We start from the raw sequence: 20,050 nt of genomic DNA on the forward strand, positions 1-20,050 counted from the left end.
AGAAAACATTCTACTCCACCCAACCCCTGGTGTTGGGGATTGAAATGTGACTGTGGTTCTGCCTTCATTCCATGCCTAACCAGCCATTCCAGAGTCAGTCCCCTCCTGTACTGTGCCCCTCCTCCCACAAACAAACACATCCAAAGAGGCTCCGTCTGATTATCTCTGTCCATACCCCCATTTTATTCAAGGTTTGTGAGCAGCAAGAGGTCTCCCTCAACCCTAACCATGATGACATATTTTCTTCCTTCAAAGCATTCTCTCCAGTGTTGACTATATCAAGGACAATTATCCATGATGATAAGACCCCCCCCCCCCCCCCCCCAAAAAACAGTAGTGGAGACCACACTGGCCCGAATCTTTCATGATAGAGGAGATAGGGAATGCTTCTATTCATCGAGTGAAAAGGACAGCTGCCCAAGTCTTCCAGTCTCACTCTGCACAGGTCTCCTTACACTTTCCCCATCCCACCTCCCCACCTCCCATCTGAATGAGAGAGTACAAGGCCAGAAGAGAACCCTAGGCTTTGATCCTAAGAGTGGGATCAAAAGATACCCCAACCCCAATACTCCCTCCCTGACCCCAAAAGTACCCTATACATTTATACCTACAAGGGGCTGGTTCTTAAGGATAGTGTGGTAGGGGCTGAAAGGCTGGATGGCAATACTCTTGGGGAATGTTTTTAGTACTGACAAGGAAGAGAGAAGATAAAATTTTGTACTCCTGGATAGGGGCCGGGCGGTAGAGAAACACCTGGAGACACTGTTGAATCTCAATGGGAAGGGATCTCTGAGGCCATCTACCCCAAGCCATGCTAAAATAAGATACCTTCAACAACAAAGGGTCATCCATCCTTCACTTGGAAAGCTACACTCTTTTAAGTATCAAAGTACATATTCAATCAGATTCTAATTCATATTAAAGCTGTTTGTATGTATTATTCTCTCTAGACTGTAAGCTCTTTGAGAGTGTGAATCATATCATTTTTTTTTCATTTCTGCATCTCCAGAACTCAGTACATTTCACTACACCTAGTAAACACAATGAATAAACGAATGGGCATTTAATAAACTCTTACTTCGAGCTAAGGGATATAAATAAAAAAATAGTCCGGGCAATAAATGAATACTATAAATGTTTATTGTTGAATTGATGACTGAACCAGGACCAGGGACAGGGCATGGGGGCAATTCACTTTGTCTCTTGGATCCCATTCACTCCCGATCTGTAAAATACTGGGGTTGGATTAGATGAACTCTGAGGTGACTCCCACAACTAAAATATGATCTTATCCTAGGCCCGCTCAGGAGGAAGAAAAGCCAAACACTCACCCACTTCCTTCCAGAAAATGCTTAGAGATTTTTCCCAGGACATAGCACAGTGCCTAGCACATAGTAGGCACTTAATAAATGCTTGTTGAATGACTGGCCTCAGGCTATTAGGCCAAGAAATGCCATTTCCACCTTCCCCAACAAATCTTTTCACCCACTACACACCCTAGACTTCCCTAGCTGTTCATCCCTGAGAAAGGGAAAAGAGTTCTCTCCTGCCCTGCTCAGGGTGCTACTCCTGATCCAACCCTTATATTGAAACCATATCAAGTTAAAATAAATTTATTCAGCAAACAGTCATTGAGCATCCTATAGCCTATTGCCAGAGCTGTGGAGGACCTCCAAAACGTCTGTATCTGTCCTTGCCCTTCGGGACTCTCCCACAAAACATGGTGGACACACATATACAAAGTAGAATGTGTAACTTCAGTGTCCTGGGCTCTAGGAGGAGGGAGGTAGCACTGTGGGTTGCATGTGGAAAGGAATGGGACAGGAGGAAGGAAAACTTCCTTGAAGAGGTGACAACACCTTGAGTTGAATGTGGAAGGATGGGCAGGAATTGGACTGCCGGAGGAGGATGGAAAAGTCCATTCGGGCATAGATGAAGGAAACTAAAAATCATAAAAAGGAAGCTGGATGGAAGGAAGAACAGGAGAGGAGGTCCCATCCCCTTTGCTTTGGTGGATGGATTCTGATGCTGTTTCTCTGATTCTCCTTTTGGCTTTAAGAGAGAGAGAGAGAGAGAGAGAGAGAGAGAGAGAGAGAGAGAGAGAGAGAGAGAGAGAGAGAACCTTCTAGGGAAGCCACTTAATGCTTAGATCTTCTAACCCTTCTAACTTATTGCTTCAAGAGCTCAGAGATCCCAGTCTCCCTGAGTCACTGCTCACCACCAGCAAAAGGAAGAAAGGGACAGATTTGCCAGCTTTTTCATGGTCCCTAAAGGGACTCTGTATCTCCTGGTGACATCTTAGGTTTCCAGGCACATAATTTCTTGATAACTGTATATCTTCTCTCCTTCCCTCCTGGTTCTTCCACACATTATCCTTGCTCCCAGGCACCATTTAGCAGACAAATCTTAAAGGTCCCCACTTTCTTGGGGGCTTGAGGGAGCATTTTGGTAAGGAACAACCCGACCTATAACATCTCTGAATATAATGGGAAGTAGGAACGATTCAGGAGGAAGCTCTGATGAGGCTCTGATAGGGGAGAAGGGTTTGTAATTGAGGCTAGGGATGGAAAACATAGGAGAATATAATCACAGGAGCCCTACCTGGACACCGGACTCACTTTCTCAAGAAATTCCTGAAACCAGTAGGAATTCTTAAGGTGAGTAAAGGGTGACTGGAGTGGAGAGAGAGAGAGAGAGAGAGACAGAGACAGAGACAGAGACAGACAGAGAGAGACAGAGAGAGAGAGAGACAGAGAGGAAATATAGCTTTTGTTTGTTTTTCCTGCCTGGAAGAAATATGTCCCTCCTGGAAGAAGAGGTTTTTGCTTTCTAAGGGCTTGGAGATCCCAGGTGCTAGTGAGGGCAGCCATGGGTTGGCTCTGTGAGCTTTCTTCCCACCCCCATCCCTCCTTGAACCAGGTCCTCCCCAGCCCCTCTTTTAAACCCCCTTTGCCTCGCCTTGAGGCTTCAGGCCTGGTTTCACTAGGATAGGGAGGGGGTGAAGGCCTTATTCCTCTCCTCCTAACCCCAGGTCCCGAATGCTTTCCCCGATTGGTCCAGCCCCGCCCCTCCCCCCCTCCCGTTCCATTTCCACCACCCCCGCATTTTCAGACCCGGAAAGGGGATTATGCAGACTCGCTCATGGATAAAATTGCTTCTTTGGCCAGAGGAAGTGGCGAGATGGGAATCGGCAATGAGGCGAGCTCAGCCCAGTGCCGAACGGAGCCGGAGCTCCCCGATGTCCGGCCTGTCCGCCAGCCCCAGGCAGCTCTCATCTCAGTCCTGCCCTGATTAGCTCTTCCGCCCCAGCGATTTGGCAGGGCTGGGGAGGGCGCGGAGGAGGGGTCACTGAGTCTTCCTAGGAGGCAAAACAGAAGTAGGGGAGGGGGCAGTGACCAGGAAAGAGGATCCCCAAGGCAGAACAAGAGGAAGTGGCCCGAGGGTACTCAGCTACGGGTGGGCACCTCCTACAACGCCTGGGAGATGGGGGAGGAGGGAAGATTGGGGGGGTGGGAGATGGGGAGGGGCACAATGGATGAAGCGGTGGCTGGGCGGGGGAAGGGGCGGGAGTCGGAGGCTGATGCTCAGCCCTGCCCCGGCCAAGCTCCCAGACTTCAGCTCATCCTTCATCCTGGCCTTGCTGTAATGAGCAGCAGCAGGCCCCGGTGTTGTGGAGTCAGCACTTTGGCTCTACAGATCAGGCCGAGAGGAGTCCAGAGCTGAGACTGTCCCTACTGTCCCTGGAAACCCCACCCCACCCCCCGGAGCACCGCAGTCCCTGGGTGCCAGCAAATCTAGCTAGTGTGAGTGTGTGTGTGTGTGTGTGTGTGTGTGTGTGTGTGTGTGTGTGTGTGCGCGTGTGTGTGTGGCAGGGTGGGGTTATTCTCTGAAGTGATGAGCTCCGTGGAGAAAGGGAGAAGCCATCAGCTAGTATAAAGCAGTTACATCTTTGGGGGTCCTGAGTACCATCACCTTGGGGAGGAGGGAAGCACAGCTAAGAGGCTGAGGTATTCGGACTCCTTCCTGTTGCATCGCCTCAGTAATGTCCCTTTATCTATTCCCTTCAAAGCTGTCTGGGATATTCATTGGAATCTTTCACCTAAAAAAAAAAAAGAAAGAAAGAAAAAAGAAAAGAAAAGATTACAGATTACCTAGTGATTTGCCCTGGACCAAAACTTTAAATCCATCCTGTGCACCAGAGTTTGGGAAGGGCACCCTGGGTGATGATGAGGGAGGGGATAATGAGGGTGCTTGGGAAGGTAGAATTCGTTGCTTGGAAGGTGGGGTGAGAATGGGGTTCAGAGCAACTGAGGAGAATGTTGGGATATGGGGGAAATGAAGGAGGTGGGCAGGGGGATAGGCCTCAATTGGAGGGTGTGGGACAAAAATAGGTGATATTTTGAGTGGGATAAAGAGGCCCTAAGACCCTAAGTGATATCAGTGTCTTAGGTTTCCAGGCACATAATTTCTCGACACTCTACACCCTCTCTCCTTCCTTCCTTCCTGGCTCTTCCATGCATTATCCTTGCTCCCAGGCACCATTCAGCAGAGAAATTTTAAAGGTCCCCACTTTCTTGGGGGCCTGAAGGAGCATTATAGTAAGGAACAACCCAACATATAAGATCTCTGAACATAAATGGGAAGTAGGGATCACAGGCAATGGATGAGGTAAGGAGAGGCAGAAAGAGTGCCCCATCTCCCTCTTCCTCACTCCTAAGTTTACACTACTGTGGGTGCCTTGGGTTCCTGACTTTCAAAGCCTAGGCTGGGCGCAGCATGGGGCAGGGACTGGAGAGGTAGAGGCCTTCACAGCCCAGAGCAAGGCTGCCTGGACCCTGAGCCTCTCCTGGATGAATTATTCAATCCTTGTAACAAGTAGCAACAGCTCTAATTCCCTGGACAGCTTCCTTCTCACACCCCTACCCCAATCCATCCTGTCTCAGGGTTGGTTTTCACAGGAAAAGAAAGTTATCTTTTTAAAATATAGAATCCCTCTCTCCACAGGCTTCCTGGGTTCCCCACCCCCCAGCCACATCTGCAATAACTTCTCATTGTCTATCCAAAGTCACAACTATCTAGCCAGCTTCTGCAGTCTGGCTTCAGTAAAAACCTTCTAACTTAATCTCCCACTCCTCCTCTTCACCCACCCAAGCCTTCAGCCTCATTGGACAATTCACCAGACAAGTTCTCTCCTGTTTCTTGCCTCCAAGCCTTTTCCTCTCTCCACTTCCTCTACCTGGAATGCCTTCTCTCAATCTTGGCCTCATTGCACTTAGAATCAGAAGACAGGTTTCCAATCCTGACTCTGCCACTTATTACCTGTGTGAAAGTGGTCACATCATTTCATCACTGCTCTTTACACTCCTCTGTAACAGAAAGGGAGCTAGATTGGAATTCAAAGGTTCTCAACCTAGGGTCCATGGACTAGGGATTTGTGGATTGATTTTAGGGATCCATGAACTTGAATGGGAAAAAATTACAAACTTATTTTCACTCACTTCCAACTGAAACTTAGCATTTCTTTCAATTATTTAGAAGCGTTATTGTGAGGATCCATAGGCCTCACCAGACTGTGCCAAAGGGATTCATGACCGCAAACAGGTTAAGAATATCTATGTTACAGGATCTCTAAGGTCCATTTTAGCTCTAAATACTATTTCATTAGTGTAGTCCATATGAGATTTCTCTGGTGTGTTAATTCCCTCCAGTGATGCAGATTGCAGCCAAGCCATTCCTATGCATCCTATGTGGTCCTTGTACGTGTCCTCCCATGTTTCAGAAACAAGAGATCCAGTCAAAGTGCTGGGGGCCTTCCTCAAGATCTCTTGGCATTGCATGGTTACCAATGGAGATTTAGAGGGAATCTCAAAGACCAGCCAGCCTTATTTTACAGATGAGGAAACTGAAGGTTAAGTGGCTTGCCCTGACTGACTCATTTTTTTTCTGGTCATAGATGTGGCAGCTACTTATAGTCTTAGAGTGTTTCCAGTGGCATTGAGCGATTAAGAAATTCATCCAGGGTCATACTGCTGTCATATATGTCAGAGCAGAAATTGAGGTTGGGTCTTCCTAGTTTCAAGGATGGCTTTTTATCCACTATATTACAATTCTTCTCACAATCCTAACACCTGTGAAACCCTTCGCACAGTATCTATTGAGGTAGATGGACTTAGATTCAGAATAAACATGGGTTCAAGCCCTACCACTAACACTTATTAGCTGCTTGACTGTAGGCAAGCCACTTAACTTTCATGGCCTGAGTTCTCTCATTGGTAAAATGGGAACAGTAAAAGTACCCACCTCACTGGGTTGTTGAGAGGACCCAATGAGATAATGTATATAGAATGCTTTGAAAACCTTGAATTGCTTTATAAATACTGACTATTGTTACTAGGCTCTGTCAGGGATAAAAAAGACACCTGGTGGTTGGGAGAGAGGCAGGGTGATCAGGGAAGGCTTCACACAGACTGGCATTTAGCAAGTAGACCTCGAACTATGAGTAACAGTAATAGATTGTATTTATCTAGAACCTTAGATCTACAATAATAATAGTTAACATTTATAAAGCCTTTTTTGTTCAGTCATTTGTAGGTCATGTCTGACTCTTTGTGATCCCATTTGGGGTTTTCTTGGCAAAGATACTGGAATGGTTTGCCATTTCCTTCTCCAGCTCATTTTACAGGTGAAGAAACTGAGGCAAACAGGGTAAAATGACTTAAGTGCCCAAGATCACACAGCTAGTTCTGAGGTCAGATTGGAACTCAGGAAGATGAGTCTTCCTGACTCTAGTGCTCTATGCACCACGGCACCACCTAGCTGCCCATATAGTCCTTCAAGATTTGCAAAGTGCTTTACATGCTTTATCTCACTGGGTCCTCACAAACAACCTATCACGGCAGGTGCTTTTATTATCTCCATTTTACAGATGTAGAAACTGAGACACAAATCAGTTAAGTGACTTGCCTAGGGTCACCTAGTTAGCAAGTATCTGCCCTCAGGTCTACCTGACTTCAGGACCCACACTGTACCACCTAGCAACCTCTAAGTGCTCTCTGCTCCCAACAGCCCAGGGAGGCCAGTGGTATAAAGATTATTATCTCCATTTTATGAAAGAGGAACTAGAAATTGAGGAAGGGAAAATTGCTTCCCTATGGTCCCACAGCCAGAGAAGCTAGGGCCCCAACTCTGGTCATCTGATGCTGCATCTTAAGCAGTTGAAGTAGCTGAAAAGAGGAATCCAAGAACCATCTGCTCTTTTTCTTCTCCTTCAAGATGAGGATAGAGGGGGTGGGGTTGAGCATCAGGTCCAGAGGGGCCCCAGCAATTCTGAGTAGCCCAAGAGCAAGGCTTCCCATCCTCCTTAGGGTGAGGCTAGTGTGAGGCAATGGGCACCTGGGGATCTTCAGACAAGTCACTTCATCCATGGGTCTCACTTTCCTCATGTGGGGCTTGCTGGGCTAGATGACATCTATGATTTCTTCCAACTCTAGAGCTTTGACCCTATGGTACTTGGGATAGGGAAAGAGGAATGGGTGTCCTAGCCCAAAGGGGGACCTGAGAGAGTTCCCCTCACCCTCCTCTCAAGGGAGCCGGAGGATAGAACTCTTTATTACCTTCCTCATTCTTGAAGAGTAAAAACCAGGGCTCACAGGTTCTCACCGAGACCCTGGATGTCCTGCCTCGAAAGCCCACGGGTACACAAACTTGAGAAGGCATCTGAATCAGTATGGATCCTAACCACATTGCTCACCCCCCCATTTTTTACTCTAGCCAGCTCTGCCAGACTCCACTGAATAAGTACTTAATATCTAAATAAACAGTTATTGAGCACATTAATGAGGCCTCACCTCCCACTTGGCTGATTGGCTGATGCCAATTCCTGCTTTAATCAGCAGCCAGACCAAATAAAAAGGGTCAATCATTTTATGAAAAGGAATGGGAAAGAGAGGAAAACTGAAGCTCAGGAAGGATGGGGAAAGTTTAGGGGCAAAATGAGGAAGCTACCCACCCCCAGAATGATTTCACACAATCCTCCTCTCCTTTTTTCTTTTCATTTCCACTCCTTGTTCTTCTCTTCTTTCACCTCTACCTTCTCTTCTCCTCCCTTACCTCTCTCCTGTGTCCTTCCCTCCCTTCCTCTCTTCTATCCTACACTTACTCTCCTTCCCTCCCTCTTTTCCTTTCCCCTCCTCCTACCCTTCTCTCTCTTTTCCTACCCACACTCCTCTCCTCTCCTCCCACTCTCATTCCCTCTTCTCCTCTTCCCTCCCCTCCTCATCCCCTCCTAAAAGACCAACCTTTAAATCAATAAACATTTATTAGGTTCCTACTCTGTGATCAGTATTCTGCTGGGCACCGAGAATACAGCACCAAAAATACACTGTCCCTCCTCTCAGAGTTTACATTCCATCAGGAGAATCAACATGCACATATATTAAAGTATATATGAAACAAATCATACTCATGTGAATATATAAACAGGCATACATATATACGTGCACACATGTATATATACATCTTGATTCAGTGATTGTGATTTTACATAGTTGTTGTTCAGTCATTTTTTCAGTCATATCTGGTTCTTTGTGTCCCCTTTTGGAGTTTTCTTGGCAAAATACTGGAGTAGTTTGCCATTTTCTTTTCCAGCTCATTTTACAGATGATGAAACTGAGACAAATAGCGTTAAGGGGGGAGTCACACAGCTAGTAAATGTCTGAGGCCAGATTTGAACTCAGAGAGATGAATCTTCCTGACTTCAGGCCTGGTGCTCTATGCACTGTGCCACCTAGCTGCCTAGATAGATAGATAGATAGATAGCTAGATAGATAGATATGTATTATGTGTGTGTATACACACACATACATATATATACATACACACAGTATGTGTGTATATTATTGTAATATATGTGCATGCATATATACATGTATGTATATTTACATACATATATACAGTAGTGAAGAAGAATTGAATAACTCAAAAGAAACATCAGATGTGCACATGTAGAGAATCCACTCCAAATGTTCGTGTGGACCATTTGTGCCTGACCTGTGGCAGATCATTCCCAGCTTTCTTGGTCTTGATCAACCATCATTGGACACACTGTGACTTGACTCTAATACAGTGACTTCATTTTGGTCCTCTTCGAGAACAGACAACATGCATGTGTGCGTATGTGTCCACATATAAAATATTGCAAGGGATGGGGATGGGGATGGGGTAGAGGAGGCCCCAGCAGTAGGAGAAGGACCATTCTCTTCACTGTCTCCAAACCCTCTTAGGCTCAGTACTCCTCTCTAGAAGGGGACAGACAGCTACATGATTCCAGACCAACCCATGTAGCCAGCCCCTTGAATTTAATATCTTAGGCTCATGTGGAATCTTAAAGATTATCTCCTTTAAACTTCTCATTCCATGGTTGAGGAAGCAGGCTTCAAAAGAGGAAGTCACTCGCCCAAGGTCACACAGATAGCACTGTTTCTATTCAAACATACTCTCTGATTCTATATCCAGAACTTTGACCACCATTCTTGGTCCAGTCAAGATGAAGATCCTAGAGGCACCTAGGTGGGGCAGTGGATATAGCATCGACCCTGGAGTCAGAAGGACCTCAGTTCAAATCCGGTCTCATGCCAAAAGCTTGACACTTACTAGATGTGTGACCCTAAGCGAATCACTCAACCCCAATTGCCTAAAAATCAAAAAAAAAAAAAGATGAAGATCCTCCAAGAATATTTGTGAAAACAATATGTGTAAATGTGCGCTATTTTTATTAGGCCTGGAAGGGGTGTCTGAAACCATTTGGTCCATTCAATTACAGGCTTGAATTAAGTACCTACTATGTATCAGGCACCATGCTAGGAGCCCATCCAGGGCAAAATGAGGCCCAGAGGCAAAGTTCTTGCTAAAGACTGGACAACTGGCCCAAGGGAGGCTACAACGTAGGTTTCCCAATTTTTAGGCCAACGTTCTTTCCATCATACTCTTCCCTCTCTTTTTATAACTCCTTTCTGACTGAGATTTCTGGGGATTGATCGAAGAGGAGAAAGGGAAGGAGAAGAGAATAAGCATTTATTAAGCACAAACTGTGTGTCAGGCCGAGTGCTTTACAAATACTATCTCATTTGATCCTAACTCTGTGAGGCTGATTCTATTATTATCATTATCATTACCATTTTACAGATGAGGAAACTGAAGCAGACAGAGGTTACGTGATTTGCCCAGGGTCTGAGGCTGAATTTGAACTCACGTCTTCCTGACTCCAGCCTCAGCACTCCATCCACTCTGTGACCTAGCTGCTTAGGTTCCCTACACAGGAAAGAGCACTTTGCTTCCCTCCTCTGGGCCTCATAAGCACAGTAGCCCCTCCCCCACCCCAGGTTCCCATCCTTAGTTGTCCAGTAGAAGCTAGAAGAGCTTTCCCCCTCTCTTAGCTCCTCTTCCCCCTGCCTCTCAGGGAGATCACAGTTTAATCCAAGTTCAGCAGTGCATTAGAGCGCTTCTCCCATGCCCTGTGTAGGTGAGAGGCACTAATCGGCATCAAAAGACGGATCGATAGAGGCTGCATTGATCCTGACTCTCATAGGGCTCCTTAAAGAGATTATCGACCGGAGATCCTCTGGAGGCTGGGATGTACTTTAGCATCCTAAGCCTTGTCCTGGAGGGTGGGGGGAGAAGGAGTTCTGGGACAAGAGGGGAGTAGCAGAGGTTCCAGCCAGAAGGCCAAGACCCTCCCTCTTAGGGAAATGAGCATCTCCCTCCTCTTGTGGTCTTACTTTTCACGGGCAGGATCCTCCCCTGGACACAACTGGAAGTCCTAAAATGTTAGAGCTGGAGGCAGTATGTGGAGTGAATGGAGTTCTAAGCTGGGAGTCAGAAGAGAAACCTGAGTTTGAATCCCACTTCTCACACTTACTCGTTGTATAGCCCCGGGCAAATCACTTAACCTCCGGGAACCTTGGTTTCTTCCTCTGTAAAATGAGAACAGTAATACCTACCTAATGAGATTGTTGAGAAGTTCAAGTGTGAGATGTCTACAAAGCACTTCCTAAACTTTAAAGCACTACGCAAAAGTCTGTTGTGAATATTACCAAAAGAGAACAATTGACCCAATCCAGTCATGGTGGGGGGGGGGGAGGGCGGGGGCAGGGAACCAGCCTAGAAAAGGGAAATCATTTTCCTGAGGTCATAGGGAAAGTTAGGGGCAGACTCTGGACTAGAACCTAGATAGTCAGACTCCAGGTTCAATGCTCTTTCTTTCTAGGAAAAAAAAATCTCTTTTTAAAAATTTATTAACTTGACAGTTAGCATAATATGAAGAGCTAAAGAAAAATATTATATACGAAACTTTCAACCTCTGTGAATGTATGTATATACACACACATACACACACCAGAATTACATATGTATATTATGCATACATGTGTGTATGTATATATCTATCTAAATTTCTGAGATGCAGCATCAAATGGATAGAGAGAGAGCTATACAACAAGCCAGAAAGCTTTGGATTCAAGTCTGCCCCTAGTGATGCTGGGCAAGTTGCTTAACCTCTCAGTGCCCCAGACAACTCTGAGATGACAAATTATACACAAGCCGCTGATCTACATTGGAAGATGACATTTCTCAGTGGGATCTCCCTATATCAATGAAATCACCGGGTATAATAATAATAACTTAATAACTTAGAAATGAAATTACCCTGTTTGTGGATTCTTTATATTAAATCATCTACATGATACTCTTAATGGTGGATGCAAAGGTGGGAGGGGAGATGCCCCCCTCTATGGGGGGTGGGGTGGGCAGGATTCGAGGAGAACTCACTCCCTCTGATCCCCTGACTTAGACCCGGTACCCTCATTTATGTCTTTCCTTATCTCTGTTCTCAACATCCCCTGAGTTTCACCAACAGTTCTCAGCTGAGCCATTATTCTGCACCCCACTGTACATTCCACCTCAGTGGTGATAGAAGAGGCTAAGAACTTTCAGACTATAGCATCATAAGAGTAGAAAGGCACTTCAGACCCTCAAGTTGATCCTTCCACACAATGCAGATTATCAGAAAATGCAATGCAAGACACCAAATCTGGACTCCAAAGACCTGGCTCTCCCACTCAATCACTGCATGATCTTGGACCAGTCAAACCCCCTCTCTGGGTCTCAGTTTCCCCATCCATAAAATGAGGAGGCTGGATTAAACATTCTCTCCAGTCTGTTCAACTCTTAACATTCTAGAATTCTAAAGACTCCTGGGCATTAAGGCTAAGTTTGCACACTTCCAGTGACAAGGAGCCCACTTCTCTCTGAAAGAAGTCTTTTTCATTTGTGGGATAGCTATAATAGTTACCCTGTATCCTGTAACAATTGGTTCTGGCCTCTGGAGAGAAATAGAACAAGTCTATTCCCCCTTCCCCTTGCACATGACAAGCCTTCAGATATTTGAAGGCAACAATCATGTCATCTGAGACCTGAGCCAAATTGACTATTTTCCAGGGAGCACTTGAGGATTAGGGATTTCTCCTGGTTTAGGAAGGGAGGACAAATTCAGTATGTACCCCCAGGACCTTTGGAGAGGAGGTAGAGACTGGAGTATCGAGGATGGGAGAGAAACTGGTAAGAAAAACTATCAGAAGTCTGGGTAATAGTGACCCAAGGGGAAATACACACAGCTAAAACCTGTCAGGTAATATGTTTCAAACATTTCATTTTCTGGTTGGAAAAAATAGCAAATGTTCTTAATATGTTTTATGAAAATACATGAAACCCCAGAGGCTTCAGGGGCACTCAGATGAATCTCAATGGGGCCCAACACCAACATGCAGTCACTCCCCCTCTTCTTAATGCATTCAGAACATTCTCCTCAGATCTCCCTCCTCCCATCCCTTTCTCCATTTACTTATCTCCCTGCTTTCTCCTACATGCTCCATATTTCCTCCCTTTCCCTCTTCCCCCACTCCTTTCTCTTTCTTCTACTCTTCCTCTCCCTTCCCTATACTTTCACTATTCTGTTTTATCATCTCCTTCCTGCCTCCTTTCTTCCCTTCCTTTTGTCCTCCTTTTTTTCTCCCCCCCCTTTTCATCCTTCCTATCCCTTCTTCTTTTATCCCATTCTGCTTTGTTCCCTTTCACTCTTCCTTCCTCCCTCCACCCTCCTCATCTCTCTGTCCTTGTTCCTTCCTTCATCCCTTCCCTTCCCCCATTTACTTTTCTCTTCAAAGAATCATCAAATATGAGAGTGAAAGGTATCTTAGAGATCATCTAGGCCAAGAGTTTTTGACTTGGGACCCATTAGCTTGCTGTTGCTATGTATTCTGATGACTGAATTTCCATAAAATTGGTTTCCTTTATTGGATGTGTTTTATCTTGCATTTAAGATGCATATAAAAACATTATTCTGAGATGGGGTCCAAAGGCTTCATCGTGTTGCCAAAAGGGTCCAGCACACAGAGATGGTGAAGGACCCCTGATATTGAAACCGCTCATTTTACAGAGGTCCGGAAGAGGAAAGCCTGGTTGCTGACACTGTACTTGATGTTCTTTCATTATACTCCCTCCCCCTTTTCCTCCTTCTCATCCCTTCAGTTATGTCTGACTCTCTGACCCCATTTTGAGTAGTTTCTTGGCAAAATATTGGAGTTGTTTCTCTCTCCTTCTCTTTTCTTCTTCTCACCTTGCACTCCTTCCTACTCTCCTTCTTTGTACTCCTCCCTTGCCCTCCATTTTTTATGGCACTTACTTTATCTTTTACTCCACTATTTACCTCTCATTCCCTACTCTCCCTCACTCATTTCTCTCTTCTCCCCCTCCCTCCCTTCCCCTTCCCCTTAAATAGTCCCTAATCTTATCTCACTTCTACCCTGTCTTTCCCATTCTAGCCTTTATTGTCTTTTCCAGTCTCCTCAATATTCCCGAGTCTTATCCTTTCCCCACCATTCTCTTCCCAGGCTGGTATAATGGATAAAGCTAGACTGGGAATCAGGAGGACCTAAATTCAAATCCCACCTCCAGTACTTAATAGCTATATGGCCCTGGGCAAGTCATTTACCCCATTCTAAACCTCAGTTCCCTTGTCTGTGGAATGAAGGGAGTGGGCTCCCTTCCTGCTCAAAAATCTATGATCCTAAGGCCTATCCCCTTCCTTCTCAATACTTCCTGTCCACTTTCCCAGGAGTATCAGACCATCGAAAGAGGGAAAGGAGTACCTTCTAACTATTAAATGGTGATTTCATATTAATATAATTTGATTCTCCATCAAACCAGGAACAAAGGTGCTAGCAGAAATATGACTTGTGCCCCAAGTAAGAAGTTGGGTAGTTTATAGAAACAAAGGGAGGATCAGGTTCTTAAAGCAAACCTGGATAGCATGATACAGTAGATAATGGATGGGAGTCAGAAGTCCACCTAAGTCAAAAGACCTAGGTTCAATCCCTAGCTCTGTTATTTATGGTTTCAGTTTCCACATACTTAAAATGAGGGGGTTAGATTAAATGACCTCTGAAGTCTCATCTGATGGGGTACAGGCCCAAGTTGAGACCTTTGTCCCTTACCCCAAGAGAATTTGTGTCCCATTTGTTTGAGGGGGAATGATGGGGTACAGGCTCTAGGAAACCCCCCACCCCCAACTCTCCTTGAATTTCCGCAACTGGTCAAGTCTCTGGTATTCACGTAAGGTTATAATCCTCTCAACTGGCCTTTCATTATTGCCTATGCCTGATCTCCCAATTCTCTATTACTCTTAACCTAGCCCAACATTTCGTTGTCTGAACCTGGCCCCACCCTAGACCTCCACTCTTTGATCCTATCTAGACCCCAGTCTAGGCCATGTAGTTCAGGTCCCTGGCATTCCCAGTCCTTCTCTGTTACTTCACTGTCACCCCGGACTACTTGGCCCCTCCTAGATCCCTCCCATAGTCTTTCTGTATATAAGATCCATCTTGGCCACCATTAAGGTACTCAGATTCTTAAAATCTGGCCAATAGCTCAAATGCAATCTGGCCCACTTGCATTAGCGATACAAATGCTTGGGTTCCTTAAGAGTCTGTCCAATATGGAGGATTTTCAGAATCATGCCTACCCTGTATCAGTGTTTTAATAAGCATTGCCTTTGTCTGAAAGAAGGCTTGAGTCGAATTCATTCGAGGAAGACCTGCGTGTTGTGATTTTGGGGTCCTAGCACCCCTAAACCTCAATACCATCCAGCTTTAAATCAATGAGATCATGAGTCCTGACTTGACTCTGAATTGATAAGCCTCAGTTTCTTTATCCAGAAGGTAGGTTCAATAGGGAGATCTGCCCAGCACAATGGAGCTACAATTTCAATTAAATCCATCAAACTTTTTTGATCATCCATTATACGCTCAGCACAGTGGTCAATATGATAAGTATGATACCATCTGCTCTCAAGGATAATGGAATTTAGCTGGGAAAGCAAAAATTACATTCATCCTTCAGTACTTCATTGTATCCTGTAACTTACTAACATGAGAATTCTCTCTACCAATACAAATTGCACCTCATCTATGCCTTTCCTTCTTGTGTATCTCTCAATAAAGTACTTCAATAGGTCCACCCTAGAGAATCCACCCAACCCAGTGGACTCTTTCCTCTAGGCCTTTTTTCCATTCCAAAGGTACCAGTGTAGCATGTAGTCTACCCTCTTGCTACATCTTTGGAGAGCAAAGAGATGCAAAAATAAAATAGTTCTGTCAGAATATTTATAACAAATAGGTTTCATCATCTGTGACAGTAGAACTATATTATTTGGAATCCAATACCTCAACCCCTAATCCTAAGGCATATCCCCTTCCTCCTCAATATTTCCTGTCCACTTTCCCAGGCGTATCAGACCATCGAAAGAGGGAAAGGAGTACCTTCTAACTATTAAATGGTGATTTCATATTAATGTAACTTGATTCTCCATCAAACCAGGAACAAAGGTGCTAAATGAATGAATGAAAATTGGAACAAAGAAGATGGAAACAGGAAGAACAGTTAGATTAGACCAAGTATATATGGAAGAAATCCATTCTGGAGAAGATGCAATTTTGAAAAGCACTGAAGAATCAATTTTCAATGTATCTGAAGAAGATACATTGTGAAGATAGCCACTAATCAGCAAATAAATCATGGATAGTTTTATTTTATACATACACAGATGGTCAAGAAAATATTAATTACCATGGGTCTATAAACATACTTTCTCATTTCTATTAAATTTATGGAAAATTGCCTGCACGTATATGGAGTGTATCTTTGATGGAAAAAATGAGAAGGCAGCAGATACCCTTTTTCATGCCATTTTCTAGAGTCAGATAAATTTTCATAGTCACACAACTCACTTAAGATCATAGAGAATGAATATCAGATACAACTGTTTGCTATTTGTTGATTTTTTTTAACAAATTTGATACAATAGAGAAAAATGAAGTATTTTTACAAGTAAAGATGCTATATTTTATAAATTACAAATACTTTGAACTGACAAGTTCCAGTGCATAAATTTTTTCTAACTTTTATTTTCAGTTCCAAATTCTCTCCATTCTTTACTCCCTCCTCCACTATTGAAAAGGCAAAAAATATTACTATTACACATATCAAGTCTGGAAAGATGTATTTCTACATTAGACATGTTCTGAAATAAAGCAAGAAAAATAAAAGGAAAAATATGCTTCAATCTGCACTCTTAAGTCCATCAGCTCTCTCTAGAGGTGAATAGTTTTGTTTTGTTTTTTTCATCAAGTCCTTGGAGTTGTGGTGAGTCATTGTGACTTTCATAGTTGATTATTCTTACAATATTGCTTTTACTGTGTAAATGGTTTTCCTGGTTCTGTTCACTTCATTTTGCAGCAGTTCAGATATATCTTTCCAGGTTTTTCTGAAACCATCCCCTTCATCATTTCGTATAGCATGATAGTATTCCATCACATTTATGTACCATAATTTGTTCAGCCATTACCCAAATGATAGGTATCCTCTCAGTTTCCAAATTTTTACCACTACAGAAAAAGCTCCTAAAGATTTTTTTGTATGTCTGAGTCACTTTCCTTTTTCTTTGATCTCCTTGCAGTGTAGACCTAATAGTGGTATTGCTGGTCAAAGGGTATGCATATTTTTTAGACACAGTTTTGGGTGTAGTTCCAAATTGTTTTTCAGAATGATTGGACTAGTTCACAACTCTACCAACTGTATATTAGTGTGTCTATTTTTCCACATCCCCTCCAGCATTTGAAGAAAAATGAAGTCTTAAGGGACTCTTCTCTACCAAGATGTCTCCTATGAATGTTCTAAAATAATACAATACTTCTTGATAGTTACAACCACAAAGATAAATTGATTCATGGATCTTCTGATTCTCAATATCACATGAGGCAAACATCAGGGAGATGTATGCTGTCCGAAGATGTGATATAGGGTGTGCTATGAAGTGTAAAAATGCAAGAGGAATTCCCAAGTCATTGAAAATCTCCTCCAGACACTCCCATTTGTGCATAAGATTTTACTGATTATATCAAGCCCCATATTGCTGTAATGCTTTCTAGATGAGGTCTGTGACTACTCAAAAAGATTGGCCTAACAATCTACATAGGAAAAAAATGCATTGTCCAAACTATTGCATGCAGTTGGATGGGTAACCAATCAGTACATATATCTAGTAGAGACACTGCAGCTGAACAGTAGGCTGGACCCAAAATGGAATACATCTAGGTTCTGAATAATGTGAATGAGTTCCATAAAGTGGTTGAATGTGTTCAATCTCTCACTATTTGAAATTATAATTATGTAAAATATAGTAATTGGTTCCAACCCACTGGAAATATAAAGTATGAATTGAGATAAAGTGACCACTTCATGGGATTCGTTATTTGTATTTAGGAGATTATGTAAACTTTTTATAATCCCAAACTACTTACGGACACAAAAGTACAACAGCTTTGAACAATAGACCCAGCAACATGACCAACACCAATAATCAGCTTAATGTCTCCACTAAAAACTCTTAGTGAGTATCCTTCCCCTTCTGTAATTAAATCTGTTGTTTTTGCTAAATGTTTTGCAAATATCATTTCTTTCCAATCTCCAACCTAGACAACCAGTGGAGAGGCCTGAGGCAAGCCTTTTTCATGACATACCAAAGGAGCGCAAACTCAGTTATCTCTCAATTATCTCCCTGCAGATTACTAGGATGTAACCTTATCCAAGACCAGGTGTGAATCTCTAGTCTAGGACCTTCTGCCCTCAGTCACTGTCACTGTCAGCTCGGTGAAGACACACTTGTTTGGGTTGTCATGAGCAAAAGCGTTCATAAATTTTAAAGTGCTATGAAAATGTGAGTTACTATTATGAATGATAATGATGGTATGAGACAAATATGCATAATTAGGAAGGAAACTGCTGGGGGCATTGACATACATTAATTTCAACTCCAAAACCAAATAGAAATAGTTTTTTTTAATTATTATTATGAGCTGTTTTGAATTATCTATATAATCTTCTCTTCCTCTCCCTTGACTCCCTTCCCACTCTTCCCTTAACTGGAATGAACAACCAAATGTTGACTATTTCATATTTTTTATTTTATATTACTCCCCTTTGCATATTCTATGTTCCAACCAAAGTGGCCTCCTAGCTGCTCCACAAACTCAACATTCAGTCTCCTATCTTGTCACCTGTGCCTAGAATGTACCTCCTCCTCCCCTTTACTTCTTAGATTCCCTAGCTTCCCTTGTGACTTAGCCCAAGTGCTACCTACATCCTATGCAAACCCTGATCTACGATGTTGCTAATAATATTCCTTAAGTTATTTTCATTTACTGTACTTATATGTCCATGTGTTGTACCCCACTGTACCCCTACCAATAGAATGCAAGCTCCATGAGAGCAAGGTCTTTTCAATTTTTGCTTTTCTATTCCTAGCATCTAGCACAATGCCTGGTGCATTTTTGTCAATGAGATCTTTGGGGTAGGTAACTCGAGCTGATGAATTTCCCCTCTATTAATGCAGAATAGCACCTACTCTACATTAAGATGAGGTCTTAGGAAGTTGTCTGGAACACTGAGAGGATAAATAACTTCCCCAAGGTCAAACAGCCAGTATATATCAGAGATCTTCCTGACTCTAGTTCTCTATTGACTGTGCCACACTGCCTCTCTCCTAGAATAGAATAGGTACTTAATAGATGTTTGTTGAATTAAATTTAATTGAATTGAACAGAGTTCTGGCTGCTGGTTTTTTCCAAGGTTAGGAACCATGGACAGGTAATCTTCTTTAATTGCTCTAGGCATGTGCCCCAAGACTGTCTTACAGCAGGGGTCCCAGAGAACTCTTTCAGACCCATAACAGAAGCCATAAACAGGATGGCGGGGGTGGGGGCTTGCTATTTCCCACATAAACACTCCCCTCCCAGGACCCAAAATTCAAAGAAATTGGTTAAGGAAAAGGCCCTGCTTAACTCTGAGAAATGTGTACTTTTCCCTATTCGTGGTATTGGACTTCCAAACACTAATTTCTTAATTCCAGAAATTAATTGGGATAATAGTGATGGCACTTAGTATAATATGAATACAATATTTTATCAGTATGGGTAGTTCTTCCTAAAACACTAGTCAAAATGCCTTTTTTTATTTTGATTAGAGGCTACTAAGTGATGCAGTAAATAGACCATTGCTCCTGGAATCAGGCATACCTGAATTCAAATCAAACCTCAGACATTTATTAGCTAGTTGCGTGATCCTGAGCAAGTCATTTAATAGCTGCATGCCTCAGTATCCTCATCTGTGAAATGGGGATAATAATAGCACCTACTTCTCAGGGTTGTTATGAGGATAAAATAAGATAATGTTTGTAAAGCAATTTGCAAACCTTAAAATGCCATATAAATGGTAGGTGTTATTATTATTATTATTATTATTATTTTCTTCATGAATTGTTATGGCCATGATGAGCCTATATGAATTTAGCTAGGCTGATGCTCAGACAACAGCCACATACTTTATCCCTGGGTCCATCCTCAAAGTCTTTTCAATTTTGTTGGACCCATCAGAGTTTTTGCTC

This window comes from Vombatus ursinus, unplaced genomic scaffold, assembly GCF_900497805.2.
Source record: "Vombatus ursinus unplaced genomic scaffold, bare-nosed wombat genome assembly UNPS02014768.1, whole genome shotgun sequence".
NCBI classification, from domain to species: Eukaryota; Metazoa; Chordata; class Mammalia; order Diprotodontia; family Vombatidae; genus Vombatus; species Vombatus ursinus.